Genomic DNA, 23,835 nt, shown 5'->3' with positions numbered 1-23,835 from the left:
GCCACAGGGGCAAAGGGGTAGGAGCAGGTTAGTGTTAGGTCTGCCCACCTCGATTTCTTTTGCTCATAGCTCAGCTGCAGGAGAAAGGATGGACGGATTTCTAGGCCACCAAAAAAATTATCCAGAAGAACAAAAGGGGGTTGAAGTGACCCTTGTGAGACTAAGGAATACTAAGTTTGTTTAGTCATTAATTCCACAAATATTTACTAAGCACCATTATGTGTTCAGCTCTGGGCAATAATAGACAATAAGACGCAGTCCCCTTCTCAAGGAACTCATAATTTAGACATAAGTTAATAGAAAATCAGAATGTGCTGTGGTAATTAGAAGTACTAGATGCTTTGAGGCTATAAGCACCTAAAGTAGCCCTGCAGGAGGAGAAGGGCCCCACGGTCTGAGCTCAGTTCTGAAGGATGAGGAAGGGGAAGGCTGGGGAATGGGGAAGTGGGTGTGGGTGGCGGGTGGGGGAAGAATGATTCAGGAAGAGGGAACTGCGAATGAATGGATTGGAGGAGAGAAGGAACAGTCTGGAATTCAATTCACAGCTCCTTCAGCTGTGATGGGATCCTGGGAAGCGAGGGCGCCACCACTCAGGGCCTCACTGCTGGGGATGAAGGGTCCATCTGCCACTTTGGGCTAAAAAGACACAGCTGCCCCAGGAGGCAGGGTAGAACCAGAGAGTGCCCTGGGACATTGGGGTGGCACTTCTGGAAAGTCACCATCAGAAGCCCTGGAAAGCCACACCACCTCCTCTCCTGGCAAAGTGTGGTGTCGTCTTAGTCCAGGAAGGTGGGGCAGAGGATTGAGGAAGTTCTAGGGATCTGTTGCAAGAGGAGACAGCATCCAACTCTAAGAGACAACAGAGGTAAGAGCAAGTTGGTAGGGTTAGCTGGCAGAGACTTGGGGTGATGAGATCCACTGTGAGGAGGGAGCTGTGAAAGATGCCCAGCCTGCTTGGAACATGGGCCTCATAGTAGCCAAAAGACTGGAAAATATGGTGGTAAAACAAGCCAGACAAGTCAGACAGGCTGATTTAATTCCTCCCCATTCCAATGTTAGAACTTCATTACTACCAACCAGGAAGACTGGCTGGCAGGTACCCCAGGGATAAGCCTGGAATCTTCAGATTTTGGGGATGTCATCTTAGAGCTCTCAGTAGCAAAAGGAGGGGAATTCGGGGCACAGAGTCTTTATAGATCTCTTCTGTTTGAATAATACATTAAGAGTCTACAACTTTATGCCTGTCACTGCATAGACACTCACCCCAGACCTGCGAGGTCTGCTGGGTAGGAGTGTGGTATCATCCCTAGCTGATAGATAAAAATGGTAAGGTTCAGAGGGGTCACCCAGCTATGGGAGGAAAAACCAGGACTCAAATGCTATGGCTTGCTTCTCATGATCCTTGCCATCTCCTATGCTTTATCACCTATGCGCTGCCATGCTGCAGATTTCAAGGTTTGCCAAAGTTTAGAACCATTCATTCTATATGTGACCCCATGGGAAGGTGCTCATCATATATTGCCATGTGAAAAAGGCAGGCTGCAAACTGAATTGCAATACTATTGCGTTTTTGTGAAAGAAAAGTACACCCATACACACTCTTCACATGACCATTGGACAACTTTTGAGTGAACAAACATCAAAATGATGGCTATGGTTGTTTCTGGAAGATGGAATTTCCAGGAAATTAAAAAAAATTATTCCTTACTGGCATTTTATTTTTTTATTCTCTCTCTCTCTCTCTCTCTCTCTCTCTCTCTCTCTCTCTCTCTCTCTCTCTTAGATGGAGTCTCACTGTGTCGCCAGGCTGGAGTGCTGTGGCGCGATCTCGGCTCACTGCAACCTCCGACTCCCTGGTTCAAGCGATTCTCCTGCCTCCCTGAGTAGCTGGAATTACAGGCATGCATCACCACACCCAACTAATTTTTGTGTTTTTTAGTAGAGACAGGGTTTCACCATGTTGGCCAGGATGGTCTCGATCTCCTGACCTTGTGATCTGCCCGCCTTGGCCTGCCAAAGTGCTAGGACTACAGGTGTGAGCCACAGCGCCTGACACCTTGCCTGTATTTTCAATGAATTAATATAAATTACTTTAATTAATAATTATATATTGACATAAATTACTGCTTTATAATTAATATATTAATTGTTATTAATTAATGTGTTATTTCTTTTTCTGTATATGTTTTATTTTTTATTGACATAGTAGTTGTACAAATTTATGGGGTAGAGGTGATATTTCGATACATGTACACAATGTTTAATGATGAAATCAGGGTAATCAGGATATCTATCACCTCAAACATTTATCTTTTCTTGGGTTGGGAATATTCCAATTCTCGTAGCTATTTAGAAATATGCAATAAATCATTGTTAACTATGGTCTCCCTATTGTACTGTCGAAATTAGAAATTACTCCCTCTAACTGTATTTTTGTAGCCATCAACAAACCTCTTCTCATCCGCTTCTTCCCCTACCCTTCCCAGCCTCTGGTAACCACCATTCTACTCTCTACCTCCTTGAAATCCACTTTATTAGCTCCCACACATGAGTGAGAACATAAGATATTTGTCTTTCTGTCCCTGGCTGCTTTCACTTAACATAATGTTCTCCAGCTCCATCCACATTGCTGCAAATGACAGGATTTCATACTTTTTTATGGCTGAATAGTATCTCATTGTATATTTAAACCACATTTTTTTATTCATTCATTCATTGATGGACACTTAGGTTGATTCCATATCTTGGCTATTGTGAATAGTGCTGCAATAAACATGGGCATGCAGATATCACTTCAACATACTGATTTCTTTTCTTTCAGATATATACCCAGCAGTGGGATTGCTATATCATATGGTAGTTCTATTTTTAGTTTTTTGAGGAACCAAATTACTTCTTAATAAGGAGGATAGTGAAGAGCTAGGGAGTGGAGGAGATTTCACAGCTTATAGTGACAGCTTCTGAAGAGAAACACTATCCATGAGGGCCAATGTGTTCTAGAAAAAGAAATCGTATTCAGAAACTGGCCAATAAGCTCATGTCAAAGTGTATCAGAGTGTCTGCACAGGGTCTGTCTGAGAACTCAGCCTTTAAAGGACAGGGAGGGGACATCTACATGGAGACAGACCAGCTGCCCAGGGATAAGGAATGAGACCCTCTGCCTGCACCCTTTCCCCTCTGGCCTTTCTTGTCCCTGGACGAGCCCCTCGCCTCTGGTCTGCCCAGTCTCGTTTCCAGCCATAGATAAAACATTGTCCATTATTTTAATCCCTTACTCATTACTCCCCAGGATTCTTGGTTTTGCAGAATACTGTCCAAGACAACATACTGCCCATCTCTCCAGCCCGTCTCAACTTCACCTAGCACATACACCAGTGCTCTACACGTCAAGTGTACCAGACTTCTGGGAGCTTCTGAACATCGCAGACTTTCTCCCAGTCTGGGCCTGTGACTATGTGTGTTTGTCATCTTTCCTGGAATGTTCAAGGGTGAGCTCAAACATCACCTCTTACAGGAAGTCTTCCCAGTTGGATGAACTCCCAACTCCAGTCTCAGTAGAATTATGTGAATTATGTTTCTCCCTATTTCTGCCATCATTGATCACATACGCCTCCACTGGCCCTTTCATACAGAATTCTTTTGATTCTTGTGCACACTCATATCCCCCACTAGGCTATGAGCACTTGAGAGCAGGGAGCATACCTTGAGACAAACTAGAGATGTTCTGCAGAGGAAAAGTTAAGAGCACAGACTTTAAAGCCATATTCATGGGTTGAAACCTTAACTCTGTCTACCACTATCAAATTCTGCAACTCTGGGTAAATTACTTAAATCTTCTTAATCTCAATTTGTCCATCTGTAAAATGGGTTACTGCTAGTACCTACTTTAGAAGGCTGTAAAGGAAAATAGGTTAATGCATATATCTCCCTATCAGAGTATCTGATACTCAATGAATGGCAGGTGGTATTATTATCGTTCATAATAAACCGTAGTAGTAGTAGTAGCAGCAGCAGCAGCAGCAGCAGCAGCAGCAGCCAGCTGAGAATCCCCAGCACAGGGGCTTCCAGGCACTCCATGAATGTTTAGTAAATGGAAGGGTGGAATAATGAGGTCCCTCACTGTCTTCCTCTCTCCCTTCCCGCCCAGAAAGCAGACAGAGGCAGCAACTGGTTTGGGGGCATTACTCCATCTCTCAGGCTCAGCCTCAGGCATTTATGATCTCAAGACCATACTCCTTGAAGTTCAATCTCTAGGACTCACGAAGTTGAAGAGATATACAGACCAGCATTTCATGTCCTCCTTTGATCTCCATGAATGAATGTTTGGTTGGAGAGACAGTGGAGAGCTACCTCTGGGGTAGATCCTTGAGATCCTCCTCTACCCTCTGCACACCTCTTGAGGCTCCTAACAACCCCCCTGCAAATAGCCATGAGGTGGAAGCCAACAGAGAAAGCCTTATCTGACTGGCAAACTCTTGGCCAAATTATTCGTGGTTCAGACTCAAGGGGCAGCAGCTGAAACTCAAAAGGGCGGCTGAAGTCGTGACAAAGTCCAAGAGCCTGGAAAGGCCTGGGGGGTCCTGATTGTCTGTCATGGTGGGGAGCAAAGAGCATAGGCTCTGAATTCAGGAAGACCTGGGTTCAAGTCCTATCTCTGCTATTATCTGGCTATGAAACTTTGAGCAGATCCTTAAGCTTGTCTAGCCTCAGTTTCCCATTTTCTCTGTGAAGACTGATTGAAATGCCAGAAATAATGTCTGATTGACTCATAATAGCTGCTCAATGGCTATTACTTTCTTCTTCTTAGGCCCGATCTCACTCAAGCCCTATAGGGGAAGTGAATGTCTTTCCAACTCCTACCATCCCAGAACCTTTCTAGGGAAGGTAAAGGAGGTTGTATTTGAGCCTGATCTGAAAAAATGAATACAGTTTGGAAGTACAGAGAGAAGAGAAGGACATTTGACACAGAAAGACTTTAATGAACATAGCCCCAGAAGCGAGAATTCATGTTACCTACGGTAGGGGAAAAATGAATCAATTACATTCTGGCCGTATTTGGTCAGGTAGTTTAGATAGAGCTTTGTTTTTCTTTTTTCTTTTCTTTTCCCTTTCCTGTTTGCTTGTTCATTTTTTAACTGTCTGCGAGAGGTTAAAGCAATCTGAATTAAGTTAGTTAAATTGACTTTTATTATTGAATTATAATCATTTGTGCAATTATAAAACCAGGTGTTCCTGATTGAGATCAATTATTCCTTCACCTGATCACTATAGAGCTAATAAGGACTTAGAATTGCTGTTCAAGTATACTTCCAGCCGCGCTGAAGCCTTCTGGAAAGGCATTTATTAAGCCAAAGAGTGGTGGAAAAAAATCCCGGGGAGAACAAGGACAGAGATTAAAATCCTTTAGGAAAAGGCCTAGAAAGGCTGATTTGATCATGAAGTAGCCTTGATGGGTAGCTGGCTGTTGGCGAGGGATCTTTGAGGTATTCCTACAGGAACTTCGATCAGGGTGGGGAGGGCACGCGAGTGGAGCAGGGAACGAGGATGACAAAATAAGCATTTCTAGAGAACAGCCAGTCAGAAACCCATTTTCTGCTGTGTTCCTCTACTGAGGTAGAGTTGCCCTTTTCTCCTTGTGAACATTTCAGTTCTGACTCCAAAGAAATGATGTGGAGAAGCCTTGGTATCCTCTTCCCCTGTGTGAGGAGCATGAGGTTCCAGATTCTCAAAGTTCTAGGTTCTTCCCATTTGTCCGAAAAGACCTCTGTGAGGAAGACAGCATAATAGTTATTATTTCCATTTTACAGGTGGGGACCCAGAGACTTGATCAGTAGACTTGTCTATAGTCACATAATTAACAACCAAGATGGGCTTGGACGGAGCCCTTCAGACAGCAAGATCATTTCCTCACACCTTGGTGCCCCGTGTCCCATTTTAGAGGCAAGTCAGGGGAGTGGATCATCTCTGCAGTGGTTTACAAGTCTTGTATTAACAAAGTAGCTCAAAAACATGCCCTCTGAGGCCAGGCATGGTGGTTCACGCCTGTAATCCCAGCACTTTGGGAGGTGGACACGGTTGGATCACGAGGTCAGGAGTTCAAGACCAGCCTGGCCAAAATGGTGAGACCATGTGTCTGCCAAAAATACAAAAATTAGCGGGGCATGGTGGTGGGCGCCTGTAATTTCAACTACTGTGGAGGCTGAGGCAGAGAATTGCTTAAACCTGGGAGGCGGAAGTTGCAGTGAGCCGAGATCGCACCACGGCCCTCAAGCCTGAGCGACAGAGTGAGATTCTGTCTCCAAAAAATAAAAACAAAAAAAAACCAAAAAGAAACTAAAGAAAACACGCACTATGCTTGGGCCCTCCCCTAGATCAGTTAAGTAAAAGTCCTTGGAGCTGGGTCTGGATACCACAGTATTTTAAAAGGACCCTACGTAATTCTAATGTGAGGCAGGGCTGTGAGCCACTGATTTAATGGGTGGGTGGCTTGTTAGGTAAATGGAGCCAAGATGGCCTTGGAGAATTCAGGAGTTGTGTGACACCCTTTGGATGGCAAATGCCGGGTATTTAATTCAGCTACATTAGCTTGGTTATTTGCAGAGGGATTTATTAGGAGACTAATTTCACCAAGAGGTGTGTAGGGGATAGAGTGGAATCTCAAGGACAAATTTCAAGGAGTTTTCTACTCCAGTAGTAGAAAACCACTTGATCTTGCCTGCCCCATATCCACAGCTCTCATCCCATGTTCTCTCTTTGTAGCCACTTCATTCATTCCTCATGCTATTTCTTCCATATTACAAGGGACCTGCTCACCAAAGCTCCAGAGATCTCCACTGTTGGAGAAGATCTGAGACTTCTTCTTCATCTCATTCTTGACCAGGTACCTATTCCAGGCCAATCACTTTGGTCACATGTGACTAAGATTATGGCAGCCCCACTCAAACTACAAGGCTAGAGTGAGGGAATGGATCATTTTACAGAAAGGGGGTGCTGTTCTACCAAGACAAACAATAGAACCCTCATGGGATAGCCATTGATATAGTTGGATGTTTGTTCCCTGCAAATCTCATGTTGAAATGTAATCCCCATTGTTGGAGGTGGGGCCTGGTGAGGTATTTGCGTGAAGACAGTGGATCCTTCATGAATGTCTTGGTGCTGTCCTCACAATAATGAGTGAGTTCTCACTCTGAGTTCATGCAAGATCTAGTTGTTTAAAAGACTGTGGCACCTTTCCCTCTCTCTCTTGCTCCCACGCTCACCATCTGATATGCCTTATCCTCCTTCACCTTCTGCCATGATTGGAAATTTCCGGAAGCTCTCACCAGAAGCAGATGCTGGTGCCATGCTTCCTGTACAGCCTGCAGAACTATGAGCCCCAATAAACCACTTTTCGTTATAAATTACCCAGTCTCTGGAATTCTTTTATAACAATGCAAGAATGGCCAAATGCGACCACCATCTGTGGCTGCCACCTAGGATATCAGCAGCTGGACCACTCTGCAGAAATGCTTCAGTAGTTGCCCCAACCAAGGAGAGTTAAAGTCCTGCTGGTCTAAAACCTCATACCACCAAGGAATAAAAATCTACATCTTTGAAAGCAGCACAATTTTGGCCCAATAATTTCATGAATGCTGGGCAGCTGGACCACAGGCAGAGGAGCTAGGTGCTGAGGCAGCTGGACACCATGTCTGTCCTCCAGTCTGCCAAAGACTCACAGGGCCTTGGATTTGGAATGGGACTCTATATTAGTCAAAGATCTTTGAGTTGCAAGTGACAGAAACCTGACTCAAATTGATGTACCTGCATAAGAAAAGGAATCTATTGGCTCACAAGACTGTAAAATTCAAAGTATTTGCTTTCAGGGGTGGCTGCATTCAGAGCCCAGACAATGTCCCACAGCCTCAATCTTATCCCTTGCCTCTCTCAGTTCTACCTGCTCCTGTGTGGGCTCCGTTCTCAGGTAAGTTCTCTGTTTTCAAAGACAAGATGGTCACCAGCTTCAGATACCCCTGCAGAAAGTCAGCATCTTTTTTTTTTTTCCCCCAATGGAATTAACAAAAGTCCAGAGTCTCATGCCATTGAAATAACATGGGTACCAGACCTGAATCTATACCTACGGCCAGGAGGTGATATTGCATGAACTGAGAGTAGGGGAAGGAAAATTGTAGTGTGGATGGGGAATGGGCAGGATGGTACAACAGATGGCCTTTAAAGATGCCAAAGTCATCTAGTGTGACAGGCCCTAACCCACATGCCAAAATGTGGTATTCTGTGATGCCTTCCCCAACCAATAGCCTGACAATGGTTAGCAGTTTCTTCTGTCCACCTCTGATTTTGTATGCACAAAATACCCAAAAGTCACTCCTGGTGTGAACCTGCTCAGACACTGAGTATGACTCTGTTATCTTGGTACCCTTACAACCTAGCGTGGAATTTTGACAGAAAAAAATTCTTAGAGTTGTGTTGAACCACAGGACTTCCAAGAACCACCAAGTTAAGTAGGAAAGGGATCACAGAGGCTGGTAGGATGAGCTCTAAAGCTGGGCCAGATCTCTGGTGTCAAGTTCCAGATCTGCTCCTGAGTCACCGTGCCCCTGAGACAAACGACTTCTCAGATCTTGGCTTTGTCCACACGATCTTCCCCAACTACCTGTCAGGATTACTCAGAGGTTTGTATTAAAAGACATGTGAAGCAAGTTATTAAAAGCAAGTTATAATTGTCAAGTAATAGCATTATGTTTCTCACTGGTAGAATAACCAAAAGCTATGTGCAGAAAATACAGCCTTATGAAAAACAGTTTAAAGGTGGAAAAGACATGCAATGATAGGACAGCCATACAGCATGGAAACAAAGTCTGGGGAAGAATGATTTTAATATCAAATGTGTGCTCTGAAGAAAACAGTAGAGAAGGGGATGTAGGAGAGTAGAAGTGTGCCAGAAGTCCATAGAGCAAAACCAAGGAAGATGGCCTTGTTGGAGAGGAACCCCCAGCACAGTTGGCTGCTGAGCTGTTACCTAGAGAAGGCTCTGGGTGTGGTCCTTCCGGGCCTGGTCAGGAAGGGAAGGTCCTGGCCATTCTTATCCCTTTCTAGTCTGCACAACGAGGGCCTAGAAGAGCCTTGCAGACAGATCACAACCAGATCCAATTTTGTCTGCTGACACTACGGCTGCTCCCTTCCCTGACACTGAAGGCCGTCTGGCTTTCCTCACTGTCATCTTGGGCTGTAAGTAACCCTCTTAAATCACCATTGGACAAGGAAAAGCTAGCAGCCTGCTTTGCAGCTCTCATTCTATCCAAGCCATTAGTATGTTTAACAGCTCTGGCCCCATGCTGATTTCTGACATGCGGTAATTAATTCCTTTCCACTCAGAGATGTAGCCATTCACAGGTCTTGATTCAAAAATGTTCCTGTTCTGTTCTGTTTGAAAAATACTTAAAATGTTAAGTAGAAAAACCATTTGGCTTTTTGTGAAGGCCCACTAGTCTCTATCCCACCCTTATATGAAACTAAATTCCAGATGTATTAATAATTTAAATATAAAATATGAAACCATTTAAATACTGTAAGGGGAACATTTAAACGACATTTATATAATGTTAGTATGGGAAAGGTCTTCCCAAGCATGTCATCAAAGGCAGAAACCATGAAAATCAAAGTTTATGAATTTATTCATATCAAAACTGTTAACCTCTGTATGGCCTAGATTAATACAATATAATTAGATTAAATTAAAAGGAAATGAAAAATTTGGGATTCTATTTACAATGTACAAGGGCTGCTAGCTATGATGATAATCATGATGATGATAATAATATTGGTTAACATTGATTTCTATGTACCAGTGTTACTATATGAAGAATACTAACAATTTAATTCACAAAAGAAAAAAATCAATTGGTAAATAAACATAGAAGAACATATTCTATTTGACTTATAACTGTAGAAAAGCTAATTAAAACAATAATAAAATGCTACTTATGAAATTAGCCAGTACAATAAAAACATTAGTACCCAAATCTCGGTTAGAGTGCAGGGAAATATTCCTGTTCACACATGGCTGTTGGGAGTCTAAATTAGTACAAACTTTTTGGAGAGGAAATTTGTCAAAAGCAGAAGTACGAATTCATTTCCACATTTAGGAATTTATTTTGGAGAAATAATTAAGGATGTACACAAAGATACAGCTGTAAGATGCTATTTTAATAGTGAAGATTGGAATTAATTCAAATGTTTGACAATAGAAGATTTGTAAGCAAATTGTCATATATCCATATAGAAACATACTGTGCAAACATTAAGAATTATGTTGTAGCTGTATATTTATTAACATGGAAAAGGGTTCATAATCTACTGTTAATAAATAAAGGCAGACTAAAATGTATGCTCAGCATATAAAATCTCATGTTTTACAAAATTTCACAGAAAAAAATACCTGGAGAAAACATACCAAATGTTAACAAACATTAGCAACACGTTTTTTTCTTGTTGGTAAAATTAGAAGAGATGTCAATTTGCTTTTGTTTACAGGTATTTTCTATTTTTCCTATAAGCAATGAATATTACCATATAATAGCCATAACAAAAGTGATTACTCATGATTCATGTAAGGAGTAAATGATGTAACAGAAAGTGGTTTAAGAATGCCCCTTGAATGGTAACTGTGATTTCCAAAGAGAGCCCCAGGAAGGAGAAGATGATCAGATATGTTGGAAAGGATGAACTTAAGAAAAAGTGTAACTTGAATAAACTGACTGCATGCAAAGAAATTTGGGCTGGGGATTCTGAAGAGTGAGCATGGACAGAAAATATGGCCATAGGCCCCCCCATTTGGAGAGTTTGATAGAGTAGAACAAGGTGAGAACATAAATAGAACCAAGAAAGACAGAGGGTCAAAAGTTGATGGTTTTTTATTTTATTTTTGAATATTATAAAGTTCTGAGAATAAAAGTGAAGAGAGTTTGTGCAAACTCATGCAGATGTCTGCAAATGATCAATTTGAACTACATGTTATAAAACTTCTTCTGGATCCATGGTATGTGATATGTCCCCCAGATTGGCTCCCTGTGTTTCATCTGGAGCTTCTATGGATGATCCCTATCTCTCTGCAACATAGCCATGGTAACTGTTAGCTACCCTGGGGCAGTGAGCAATGCAACAGGCTTGAGCAGGATTCTCAAGCCCACACCTGGAGAAGTCAAGCTAGATGTGATCTGAGGGCCCTGGTCAATTGGAGGATGTCTTGTTCTTAGATAAAATATCTTACAGCATTTGTACCATAAGGAGACTTGAAGATGACCAGGCTAACTGTTAGCCAGGGCTAGACTCCCCTCTTCAACTAGTCTGATACTCAGTTGTCTAGCCTTGTTCATGTGCCTTCAATGACAGGGAACTCACTACTCCAATGTACTAAACACTTCGTGTCTAGAATTTCTTTTTCAAATCCATTATAATTTTTTAAATAGATTCCTATTCACTGAAGAGAACTTCGAGTTTTTACTTTTTATGTTTCCTTTCACACATAGCTATTGTGAATATAATTTATTAATTGAGAGACTGCACCTGATAATTCCAATCTCCAAAGACCCTGTACATCTGTTTCTGTTGTCTGTTGTTTTTGCTGACTTTCTTGCCTGCTTTTCTTCTGTGTTTTGTTATCTCTTGTATTGACCAGAAATTGCATTAGAGAGATTACTTCCAGCAGTAATTTGAGACCCGTAATGAAAGTGAGTTCCTCACAAATGGATTTGGGCTTGCTTCTACGTGGGATCTTGTTAAAGTACAGATTCTGATACAATTGGTCTGGAGTGGTGCCCAAGAATTTATGTTGCAGATGAGCTCTCTGGTGATGCTGATGTTGGGGATCTGTGGGTCACACTTTGAGTAGTAAGGGACTAGAAAAAAAACCCAGAAGACTGGAACCAGGCTGCAATTCTATGAGGGCTGTGCCATTTCTGGTTCTCTCTCACCCTGGGAGTGAAGTCTCTGGGATTCTAGCTTGTTGTGGGAAGGGTTTTCTGGGAGTTGCCTCTCTGCTGTGGGCCTAGGCTTTGATTTTATTTCTGTTCCCCTCACTTCTCAAGGCTGCCAGAAAAAATATTTCTGATTTTGAGAAATCGGCACATGTGTGCTCAGAGCAATAAACTTTCTGTGTTTGCTTATTTGCTAAGTTTTCATTTTCCCTTTATTTTTGATTTGGTATTTCTAACATTTCTTTTGTCATCTCTTCAATGCTTTTAAGAAGATTTTTAAAAAAATGTATATTTTCTGTTGCTTCTGGCAGGAGGATTGATCTAAATAACCTACTTAGCTGTTCCTAGAAAAAAGATCTATGCTAAGCACTTCATACTCATTAACTCATTTAAGATTCTCAAAATAATAATATTCAAAGAACCTTCTAGCTTTCTCTCTTTCTTCTAGGTAAGTCTTTGCATACATCTATAATAGTGATTATTTGTTTAGAGACATTTATAGGATTCACTCCTGTCATCGATGCTTGTTCTTCCTTTAAGGCTCCACTCAGCCTCTGTCATTCTAAAGATCTTTCCTTGATGTTCTGCCTTGGCTGGGTTCTCCCCTTTGGCAGCCTTCTTGTGACCCAGAATTTCAGAATGGAGCAGCTAAAAACAACCATAAAGTTTCCCTTCTCATTCTACAAATGAAGCGTTGAAGCCCAGGGAAGAGAAACAACCTGCCCAGGGTCACACAAAGAATTATTGCTGCACCTGAGACTAGAACCCAGCTCCTCCTTACCCAGCCTGACAGCATTTCCAGGTCACATGCGAATCCTTCGTTATGTGAAGCCAAGCTTGCTTCTCTGCAACTTTCATGTAGTAATTAATCAAGAAATGGCAAGATGTGTGTCTTCTAAATCTGGGAAAAACACCAAAAGAGCTTGGTACATTTTAATGTAATTTATATCTGCCTAGTTCTGAGGATAAAGGTCTCCATCCCCAAACAGCTGAAGGGGGAGGATGCAGTCAACAGACACTCCTGAAGGAAGTAACAGTTCACAGGGTTTTATTTTAATTGTCCTCTTCAATTTAATTTCTATCTGTGAGACCTCTGAAATCGAAGGAGCCCCCAAATGCCATAGAATACACCCACTGTCCTCCTGGAAGTCTTCCAGTAAAAACAGCTTCTAATTAAATAAATGAGCTCTGCTGTGTTAACTTCACATAGCAGAGTAAGACTTCCAATGACAAGCTTGTTTGACTGTACTGTCAGTTTATTACTTGTTAAATAATCATTGAGTCTTGCTGTTCCTATCCATCTTACAACCTTTCACTAACTGAACATAGTAGAATTGTAAAATGAATAAACAAACAAACAAACAAACAAATCATAATAAGAAAAAATAATGGCAATGCTTAGGGAAACACGTCTGAAACCCATTAAGAAAGGAAGCAAAATGACTAATTCAGGAACTGGGTAGTAACTCATTCAGTTACTAGGTTATAACTCATTCAATATAATTTCTCAAACTCTTAAACTCCTGGCCCCAAACACTTCCCTGACCATGTGTCCTCTTGAGTCCCAACAAACCCCTGCAGATACACACACACACACACACACACACACACACACACACTACCCCACCCACCCTTGTCTCCTCAAAGGTTCCCAGGCACACTCCTGTTCCTCTGTCCTCGGAGCATGCTATTTCCTAGAATGCAACACCATATGCTTTTTTTCACCTGTCAAAATCCTTTTCAGCCTTCAGGTCCCAACACCAACTTCCCTGAAGATTTCTCAGGGTGAAGGTGCTACCCCTACCTGTGGGAATTCCCCTCCAGAAAGGCTAGGGAGCTCCATCCTCTCTGGAAGGGACTCTGAGGTTCTTCACCTTGACCAAGAGATTTTGATTCACTAGACTCGAAATCAGCCATGGAGCTTTGTAATATACAAGTAATTGGTCCCCACTGCCCAAAATTCTGATTTAGCAAGTTGGATATAAGACCCAAACTTTGATATTAAGGAAAAAATCCACAGGTGGTTCTGAGCCACAGTTCAGAGCCATAGTTCTGAGTAGCAAGAGATATTCCAGGTCAGCTTGCTGAAGTCGAGCTGTGTTCTTGGTACCTGGTAAGACACATTTCTCTCCACTGGCCATGCCCTTACGTTCTGAGGGTGAGTGTAACTGAGAGCCTAAAAGATATTTTTGGGAGGCCAGGCACATGGTTCATGCCTGTAATCACAGAACTTTGGGAAGCTGAGGCAGGAGGATCAGTTGAGCTCAGGAGTTTGAGACCAGCCTGGGCAACATAGCAAGACCCAGTCTCTACAAAATAAATTTTTAAAAATTAACTGGGCATGGTGGTGTACACCTGTAGTCCCAGCTACTCAGGAGGCTGAGGCAGGAGGATTGCTGGAGCCCAGGAGTTCAAGGCTGCAGAGAGCCATAATTGCTCCACTGCATTCCAGCCTGGGCAACAGAGAAGGACTTCGTCTCAAAAATAAATAAAAAGAGTTTTAGGAGGAGAATCCTTAAGGTCCCTTCCAAGTCCAACCTTCTGTTATGCTGATGAGATTTTCTGAGATGAAATTCAATGTCACTCCCCCAAAGCAGTGCCACTAACTACAGTGAGAGCAAGGAAAGGTAAAGATGTTTGTTTCAGGTATCAATAGAATTTGTTTAGAAGAGAAAGACTTCAGAATTGGTTAGTATAATCTCAGGTGGGGAAACTGAGGCTCAGAAAACTGGAGGAAGCTTCCCACATTTCTGGTTTTTCTGCTGCAGCCCCACTTGTGTCTTCAAACACCTTGTTCACACCCCCCTGCCACCAGGTCCCCACTGGGGATATTTGGAAATGAAGAGAAGGAGGGCTTGACCTGTGTCCCCAGTTTATATCCAAGAAAAGAAACCATACCCTGGCCATCCAACCAAAATTTAGTTTTAAATGAAATCTAGCCTCATAAAAGACAGCCCCCAACACACACAAAATATCACACAATTTAACAAAACTCTCTATCACAATATTATCTGAATCACTGTAAAGCAGCTGGATTTTTTTTAAAAAAAGATTAAAATTGAATTCCGAGGCATAATCCAGAGATAAAAGTCAAAAAAGCCAGTATGCAATGATTGAGTATGCACGACCACAACCCTTAATCTCTGCCATCCTCCGCAGTGTAAACAAATCTGCTGATTGTTGATGATATTGCTGAAAACATCACTAATCAAACCTTAAATACCAAATACATTTAAGCAAATAACACTCCAGTTACAGTCATTCTAGCTCATCTTGAAGGAAATCCAAATCGGAGACCAGTTTGAAAATGGCCAGAGCTATACTGTAGCTTCGTATTAATTGACCAACATCCTAGAGGCAGTGCTTTCTCTTAAGTACAGAAGGCCTGAAATACAAAAGGAAATAAGGAAGAAGTCCAGGAGGCAAACGCTAATGCAATTTCAAACTGGAATTACATCAGCAGCTTTAAACAGATGGCAGAATGGGAATAAATGTGTTAGCTCCTTTCTCTTACTTAGGCTTTCATTGTTTATATCATTAAAAATAAGGAGAGTTTAAAATAACATATATCGTCATGTAGTACCTCACAGAGCTATGCAAAACTAGTTTGAAGAAAAGACTGAATTTGGTCATACTCCTGCTTGTTTTGAAAACAACTGGGTGAATTTAATTAAGTAACCAGCTGGCTATTTACAAAAATTGTAAAGGCAACACTGATTATGACTGAGCTGGGTATAGAAAACTGGATAATCCAAATTTAGTTTCAGAACATTCTCCCGTTGATGAGAAGGCTTGGGTGGGTTATAGAATGTCAGCCTCCATCTTTCAGTGAAGTTAATTGATTATCTAGTCCAAGGATGGCAAATAAATGCCACGGATGTCACCACTCTCTGCTCCTAGATGTCAGCAACATCACTAACTCATTAAGGTAAGCTTCTATCTGAGATTTAACCTTAGAATTCTTCTGAGGATACCTCCACGCAGCCTTTTCATGACAGACTGGATATATGCAAACCTGTTTGCCCTCCCTAATCTAGTCCAACTCATTCATTTTTCAGAACAGGGCACTGTCACTTATAAAATATATTGCATTTCACCTTGTTCCTTCTTGAATCACTTGCTTTGCGGGAAGCCAGTGCCATGTTGTGACACTCAAAAAGTCCCGAAGAAAAGTCCATGTATCATGGAACTGAGGCTTCTTGCCACCAACCGGCACTGATTTGTCATCCGTGTGGGTGAGCCACTTTGAAAGCAGATCTTCCAGCCCAAGACAAGCCTTCAGATGACAACAGCTCCAGCCGATATCTTGACAGTGACCCCATGAGAGACCTTGAACCAAAGCCACCCAGCTAGACATCTCTGGAGTTCCTGATCCATAGACACTGGGGAAATCAATGTTTGTTGTTGTTTTAAACTACTAAGTTCTGGAGCAAGTTGTTTCAGAGCATTAGATTCCAGATACAGAAGGAAATGAGGGAATGGCTGTAAAGTGCTATTTCTTTGTCTATCTTAGGTATTATTTTCATATAAAAACCTGTTTTTTAGGTTACTGCATTTCTCCTTTATTTTGTATAAGTCACTTGACATCTCCCCTTGATTTCTCCTGCAAGTGAAACGTAGCAGAATCAACCCAGCACGGGTAAGTTGTCACTAACAGAAGATGTGAAATCTCAAGTTCCAGAAATTAAATCCGGAGGGTTTGAACCCACCCTGTTTCCCCACCCCTGTATATAGGATTCAGGATGGTGTGCTTCACAGTGACACCCCCGAGACCTCATTGCCTTATATTAGCATCCAGAATGGTCAGCTTCTCTCGTTAACATTTCACCCTGAGCCTTCTGAATCCCCTTGAAGACTTTTGCATACACTAATTGAAGGCTTTACTTTAGAAGAGAAAAGATAATCAGCATTTTTTTTTAACCTGCTTTCATGTTACCAGAAAAGCATTATGGATCATAGCTTACCAGTATTTTATACAATTAATCATATTGAACAAAATGATACGCCTCATATTTCTTGTTTATCTGTGCTTTTCTTCAAAACCAGAGATGGAGATATAATTCTTTGTTAAGGGTGAACTTTTTATAAAATTAATTGCTTTTCCAGAAATTTAGACTTTAAAAAAATTTGTTTTAAGGACTTACAAATTTTTCAAATTCTGTCATCTTTGGGTCAGAATGAGTTTTTTGAAAAATCACATTGGGATCCCAAATATTTGCAGGTTATTTAAATCATAATGCTTTCCATATTTGTCTCTTGTATATGCTTTTATTCAAATACTTTAATGTTGAATTGGTTGGATTTGTTGGGTCTCTTACCTAAATAAATTATCCTATGGCATGAAAACATTTTCTAGGTTATATAATACTTAGGAAATTGTCCTAAGGCTAAGAAGTCAGTCCTGTTACAGTATAAAAATATTTTTGTATCCTTATCATGTCTAAAATAGCAAAACTTAATTTTTCTTACTTTTTACCTTAATTTAGTAAAATTAAAACTTTTTTTCATGATTTCTCACATACATATTAATATTGGGATCTGTTTCCTTGCCATCCCTGACTCTCACCAAACACTAGGTCTAAATGAACAATAGACAAGTATAGCAAGTAGCAAATCTTAAATTAAAAATTCCAGAAATAACCATTCACAAGTTTTAAATTGTGTGCCCTCCAGTTCCATCCCACCCAGGGCGCAAATCATCCCTTTGTCCGGCGTATCCATCCTGCATACACTACCCACCCATTATTATGTAGGAAAAAGCACAGTGTATTTAGGGTTTGGTGCTATCTGCTGTTTCAGGGATCCACTGGGGGTCTTGGAACATATCCCCCAAGGATAAGGGGGGTTAGAGGGAACCACTGTATGTCCAAAACATATAGAGAGATGATGCCAACATGACACATGGTTATCTCTGGGTAGTCAGGAGACTAGCTGGATTTGAGGATGGGGGTCAGATTTTAGCCTCATCGGTAATATTTTTAATGTCTTACAGGTAGATAAACATAAAATTAAAAAGAACTTATAGATCTATAAAAAAATAGGACATGAAAGCAATACAAATATAGAAAAAAATATAAAATACCACCTAGAAAAATAAATTCTTTACATTTTTGTCTATTTCTTTCCTGTATTTTGTCTATGCTTGCATATACATTTATTTTAACCTTTTCCCCCAATTTTATACAAAATAGAAATTATTACATATTGTTTTTTCCCTTGGCACAGGTTTTTTCCGTGGATGCTCCTGTAGCTCACCAATCTCCGATTTCCCAGCCACCTCTCACTGTGCCCCAATCTCTGATTTTCCAGCCACCTCTCAGGCCCTCCATGAGAGCCTGGGTAGGGGTGTGAGCTGGGGTGTGGTCCAGAGCTGGGGTAGGGACCATAACATCCATGGATAATCACTTATTGGGATTTGCAGAATTCCTCTAGCCCAGCCAGAGGACCTGGTATTTCTGATAGGGGATTTAAAGTGTTGGAAAACAGAAACCTGGAAACAACTCCTTTTATAGTATGAGTTTATGACTTGGTTTTCACACACATTTTCACTCTGTGTGAAAGTAGGGGTTCACTCATAATTGACTTCATCCCCCAAAATGGGATGAAACTATGCAAAAAACAAGAACCGACTTATGTGATTGAAAAGGGAACAATGTGACATTGCTAACCCTCTAAGGGGCTGTGACTACTTCCAGTCTGCAGGTCCACAATGTAACTCAATTGGCACACTGCAAAGTGTCTGTTCTGTGGCTTATTTCAATCACCACACATGTTAATGAAGCAACTCCTTTGTGCTAGGCACTGGGAAGGGCACAGGATGGAGACAAAATATTAAAGACCTTGTTATTGTAAATAGTGCTGCAATAAACATATGAGTGCATGTGTCCTTATAGCAGCATGATTTATAGTCCTTTGGGTATATACCCAGTAATGGGATGGCTGGGTCAAACGGGATTTCCAGTTCTAGATCCTTGAGGAATCACCACACTGTCTTCCACAATGGTTGAACTAGTTTACACTCCCACCAACAGTATAAAAGTGTTCATATTTCTCCACATCCTCTCCAGCACCTGTTGTTTCCTGACTTTTTAATGATCACCATTCTAACTGGTGTGAGATGGTATCTCACTGCGGTTTTGATTTGCATTTCTCTGATGGCCAGTGATGATGAGCATTTTTTCATGTGTCTGTTGGCTGCATAAATGTCTTCTTTTGAGAAGTGTTTGTTAATGTCCTTTGCCCACTTTTTGATGGGGAATTGAATAATGAGAACACTTGGACACAGGAAGGGTACATCACACACTGGGGCCTGTTGTGGGGTGGGGGAAGGGGAGAAGGATAGCATTAGGAGACATACATAATGTAAATGATGAGTTAATGGGTGCAGCACACCAACAGGGCACATGTATACATATGTAACAAACCTGCACATTATGCACATGTACCCTAGAACATAAAGTATAATAATAATAATAAAAAGACCTTGTTGCTGGTCTTTGGCTTCTATGGTCCAGAGGGAAGATGTTTACATGAAGAGTCTTGATTCAAGGCAAACTGTGATGTGCACTGTCACTACCAGAACCCTAATCAATCTGTCACACATGAGTGTTATAATGGGAATAACAGGATGAAATTCTGTTATCCTTACATTCATATACACGAAGGGAATGGGAGGCATTTTTCTAATTAGCTTACATGGATTCATTCTTGAACTCAAAAAGAAGTCACAACCCTACTGTGGCTGGAATGTAATCTCTATGTTCATTCATGGGGCTGTCTAGAGAAGTATGGCTGAATTTTAACTCCAGTTTAAGAGAGGTTAACATTAAATACTCACAGCCCCTTAATACCTGGGAGGCTGTGTGAGTTTTAATCTTTCTGGACTCCATTTCCTCATCTGTTCTCTTTTGAGAAACAAATGAGTTAATGGATATGAAAGCAGGTTCCACATTTTAAACAGCTATAGAAATGCCAGGCTATTAAATCGGTTTTCACCAGAGCTGCAGGTTTATCGAATGTTTATATTATCCTTGGAGACCCTTGCTTTTATTTGAAACGCAGTATTTATTTGCTCATTTTTTTGTGAGACTAATCTTTTTATCCAATGTCTTGAGTCTGTTTGCTAGAAAGCTGTCTAGGTGACAATGTTAATATTCAAAAGCCAATCTGAAAACTCTTTCCATCTAAGAAGTGTCAAAAATCACAAATGTGTATCTTTTTAAAAATTGACTTTATCCATTGTTTTACAATCTTGGTGAAAATATTGCCAGTTTTTAGCATATGCCTGCTATGAATATTTCTGCTGCTCTTTCTTCATGGGTCTGAATGTAGTTCTTGATTTATTCCTTTTAAATAACCTGGTAATCCCTGGAGGAATATCACAATCTATAAGTAGCACTATTTACAATAAGATTGATTTTCCTATCTTGCTAATTAGAGTATTAATTTCCATTTACAAGTGGTTAATTCCTAGCATCAATCCTTGTCCTGTCACTGGGTGGGGTCATTATTTTCAGAGAAAGCCCCAGGAACGTCTTTTCTAGTCCAATCTCCAGTTACGTTACCACATAACACAAAAAGAGAGGAGAAAAAGAATAAGATCATTTTCTTGGTGTTAGACTAAGCAGGCATAAAGTGAAGCAGGCATCACTTAGGTTTATTTAACACACTCTTCACACACACAGAACTGCACCAGTCTGGATTTCATCAGTTTCTCAAAATCATTTTGATTGTCCTCTCTGCCTTATCCTTCTACAACCAAACCAAATCTCATCTCCACACCAGGTATAAAAGCATTACCATCATCATTGCAATATGTATATTCCCATTCCACTCCCCTTGCAATTTTCTTTCTATCACCAGGTGTGAGAAGAAAATCATGCAGTAAAAAAATTTCCCCACATGCTCTGTTTCTCTGCTTTGAACCCTCAGCCACAACTGCCAGCAGGGGCACCTCAAGAGCTTTCAGGAATTCAATCAGTTCCTAGGTAAGAGCATAACAAGATATTATCTTTCACACTGCTTTTCTCTATGACTTGGATTTTCCACTTATTGAATAGTCTAATAATTTCCTTTCTGATGGGACACAGGAGGAACAAAACCATGAGGATGCTTCTAGGGCTGGGGTTCAGGAGTTTAGGAACCCCCACAACACAGGCTGGCCCTTTCCCCTTGTCTCTTATTATTGGCTCCTGGACAATGGAGATCAGAGGATGATCAAGATGTAAAAAGCAGCAGAGACAAAAGTCAAGGTAAGCAATGTAAACCTAAGCTGGATAGGGGAGGGCCCAGAATCCAGTGATCAGGCTGCAGTGATGGGCAGTGTTGGCCATAGGACACTGGTCCAGAGCCAATTCTTGGAGCCTATGTGGGTTTCTCATAACATTTCATCTTTGTCCTCAAATTCCAGAGCAGTGACCAGGGACTTCAGAAGTTATCTAGTCTTTTCTTCTCTTCTTGATTGGTAACCCACAGTTTTCAAGGCATAGGAATTCTAGATGTAAATAGGCCTAGAGGATGACCCATCCTATTTGGAGCAGGGGGACTGAGGGCTGAGCAGGGATGTTTTGAAGAATAGAATGGAGCTAATGAAGGATTCAGTGTGTCTGAATGTTTTAAGAGGAGTTTTACAGCTTGATCAGAAAACTTGGGGAAAAATTAAAGGTAAATACACAGAGAACTATGCAAATTTCTAAAAAGAGGCATTTACCAACTATAAGAAAAAATGTATGAGAAAGGAAATGAAGCCATAGTATACCCTATAGCTCAGCTGTAAGTGTTGTTTACAAGATCATGACATTGTAAACACTAAATAGTGATCTAACCAAATATTTTAATGTGATTACATTAAGAAGATGAGAGAAGAAAGGTGTGAATGGAGAGGTAGTGAGGAAGAGAAGCAAGTCAAATCTTCCTTAACAGGAATCCAATAGATGGTATCTAAAATGGAAGAAAAGAACCATACCTTTTATTTCAAAATTGGAGTGTAAATTCAGAAGAAATCACTATACAATTTAAAGTGCTTTTTACTTGAGGTAGAGAAGGAGCTCTCTGGGGTAGAGACTTTTTTTTTAAATAATAAATCTTGTAGTTCTATGTTAAAGGATGTGGACTTTTTAAAGGGTGTTTGTGCATTTTAAAGGGAGTCACTAGGACTCTCCATAAATATTCAATGTGCTGTTGTACTTAGGTGAGGCCAAGTGCTGTGCTTTGGTCAATGAAATGGGCCTGGAAGTGGGGCTTCAAGAATGAGCACACAATCCACCACATTCCTTCTATCCTGGTGTTTTTGGATCATGGAGCTGGATTTTCCCTGCCCTGGGGTCCCTGTGTAAGGACAGCACAGAGCAGAGCCCTGCAGTCACCCTATGACTGACATGGAGTATGGGTAAAATTATGGCTTTTGTAGTTTTAAGGCATGGCAGACGGGTGTTGCTTAAAACGCTTATAACTTAGCCTCTCTGACTGCTATAATCACTTCAATAAAAGTAGACCCAAGTGAAAAAGTGAAAAGCTGAAAATAGCCAATTCTACCTAAGTCACTGAGTGTGGAGCAAAGGGTGGAGAAATAAGAGTTATAAAAAACAACTGTGAAAAAGACTTCTAGGTATTTCACATATCATATATACACACATGCACATAGTATATATACACATAAACAAAAATTTCAAAATGCATAAATTACATAGTGTTTTTATAACATATATTATAAATAGATAACATGAATTTTATATATACACACACAAAACATGTAGATTATATAGTACATAATCTAGTAACATTAAGTTATGTTAGCATAAGATAACATTAAGTTATGTTACTAGATTATGTACTATATAATCAGATTATCTAGATTATCATATTATCTAGATTATGTACTATATAATCTATTATTTTATATATATATAAAATATACATAATTCTGCCTATGTATGTAGGCAGAATAATGGCCCTCGAAGATATCCACTTCCTAACTTAGAAATATGGTACCTTACATGGCAAAAGAGACCTTGACAGGTATGATTAAGGTGAAGGACCTTGAGATGGGGGATTATACTGGATTATTCATGTGGGCCTAATCTAATTACATGCATCCTTAAAAACAGAGAACCGTTCCTGCCTGCAGAAAGCCAAAGAGATGGTCGTGTGAGATGGACTCTGTTTCCTGCTGCTGGCTTTGAAGATAGAAGGGGCCACAAGCCAAGGGAAGCAATTGATGGCTAGATCTGAAAAAGTCAAATAAATGGATTTCCCACTACAGTCTCCAGAAAGAAATGTAGCCTTGACAACACCTTAATTTCAACCTCATGAGACTGGTGTTGGACTTCTGACCTAAGGAATTCTAAAATACTAAATTTGCATTTTTAAGCCTCTAAGTTTGTGGTAATTTGTTATGTCAACAATAGAAAATATCCACACCCACATATATGCACACACACACACAAATTTTAATAGAAACAAAATTGGGATTTCGAAAAGTTAAACATAAAATTAAATTTTTAAAAATTGTAAACATGTTTACAAATTGAAATGGAATGTTTATAGTAGGCCTTAAAAATAAAAATATGTGGGCTGGGGGTGGTGGCTCACGCCTGGAGTCCCAACACTTTGGGAGGCCGATCACAAGGTCAGGAGTTTGAGACCAGCCTGGCCAGCATGGTGATACCCTGTCTCTACTAAAAAAAAAAAAAAAAAATGAGCCAGGTGTAGTGGCACGTGCCTGTAGTCCCAGGTACTCAGGAGGCTGAGGCAGGACAATTGCTTGACCCTGGGAGGTGGAGGTTGCAGTGAGCCAAGATCACACCATTGTACTCCAGCCTGGGTGACAGAGCAAGACTCTGTCTCAAAAAAAAAAATATATATA

General features: G+C 40.7%; 1 long non-coding RNA gene across 1 annotated transcript; it reads left to right on the top strand.

The window, feature by feature from the left end:
* Nucleotides 1-20,830: 20,830 nt before the first annotated feature.
* LOC123569054 (uncharacterized) lies at nt 20,831-23,344 on the top strand. Its single transcript, XR_006692568.3, has 3 exons — nt 20,831-20,959; nt 21,062-21,223; nt 23,078-23,344. It is a non-coding gene; the product is annotated as an uncharacterized lncRNA (long non-coding RNA).
* The last annotated feature ends 491 nt before the right edge of the window (nt 23,345-23,835 follow it).

Source organism: Macaca fascicularis, chromosome 15 (assembly GCF_037993035.2).
Source record: "Macaca fascicularis isolate 582-1 chromosome 15, T2T-MFA8v1.1".
Lineage (NCBI taxonomy): Eukaryota > Metazoa > Chordata > Mammalia > Primates > Cercopithecidae > Macaca > Macaca fascicularis.
This window is presented reverse-complemented; position numbering and strand designations above follow the sequence as displayed.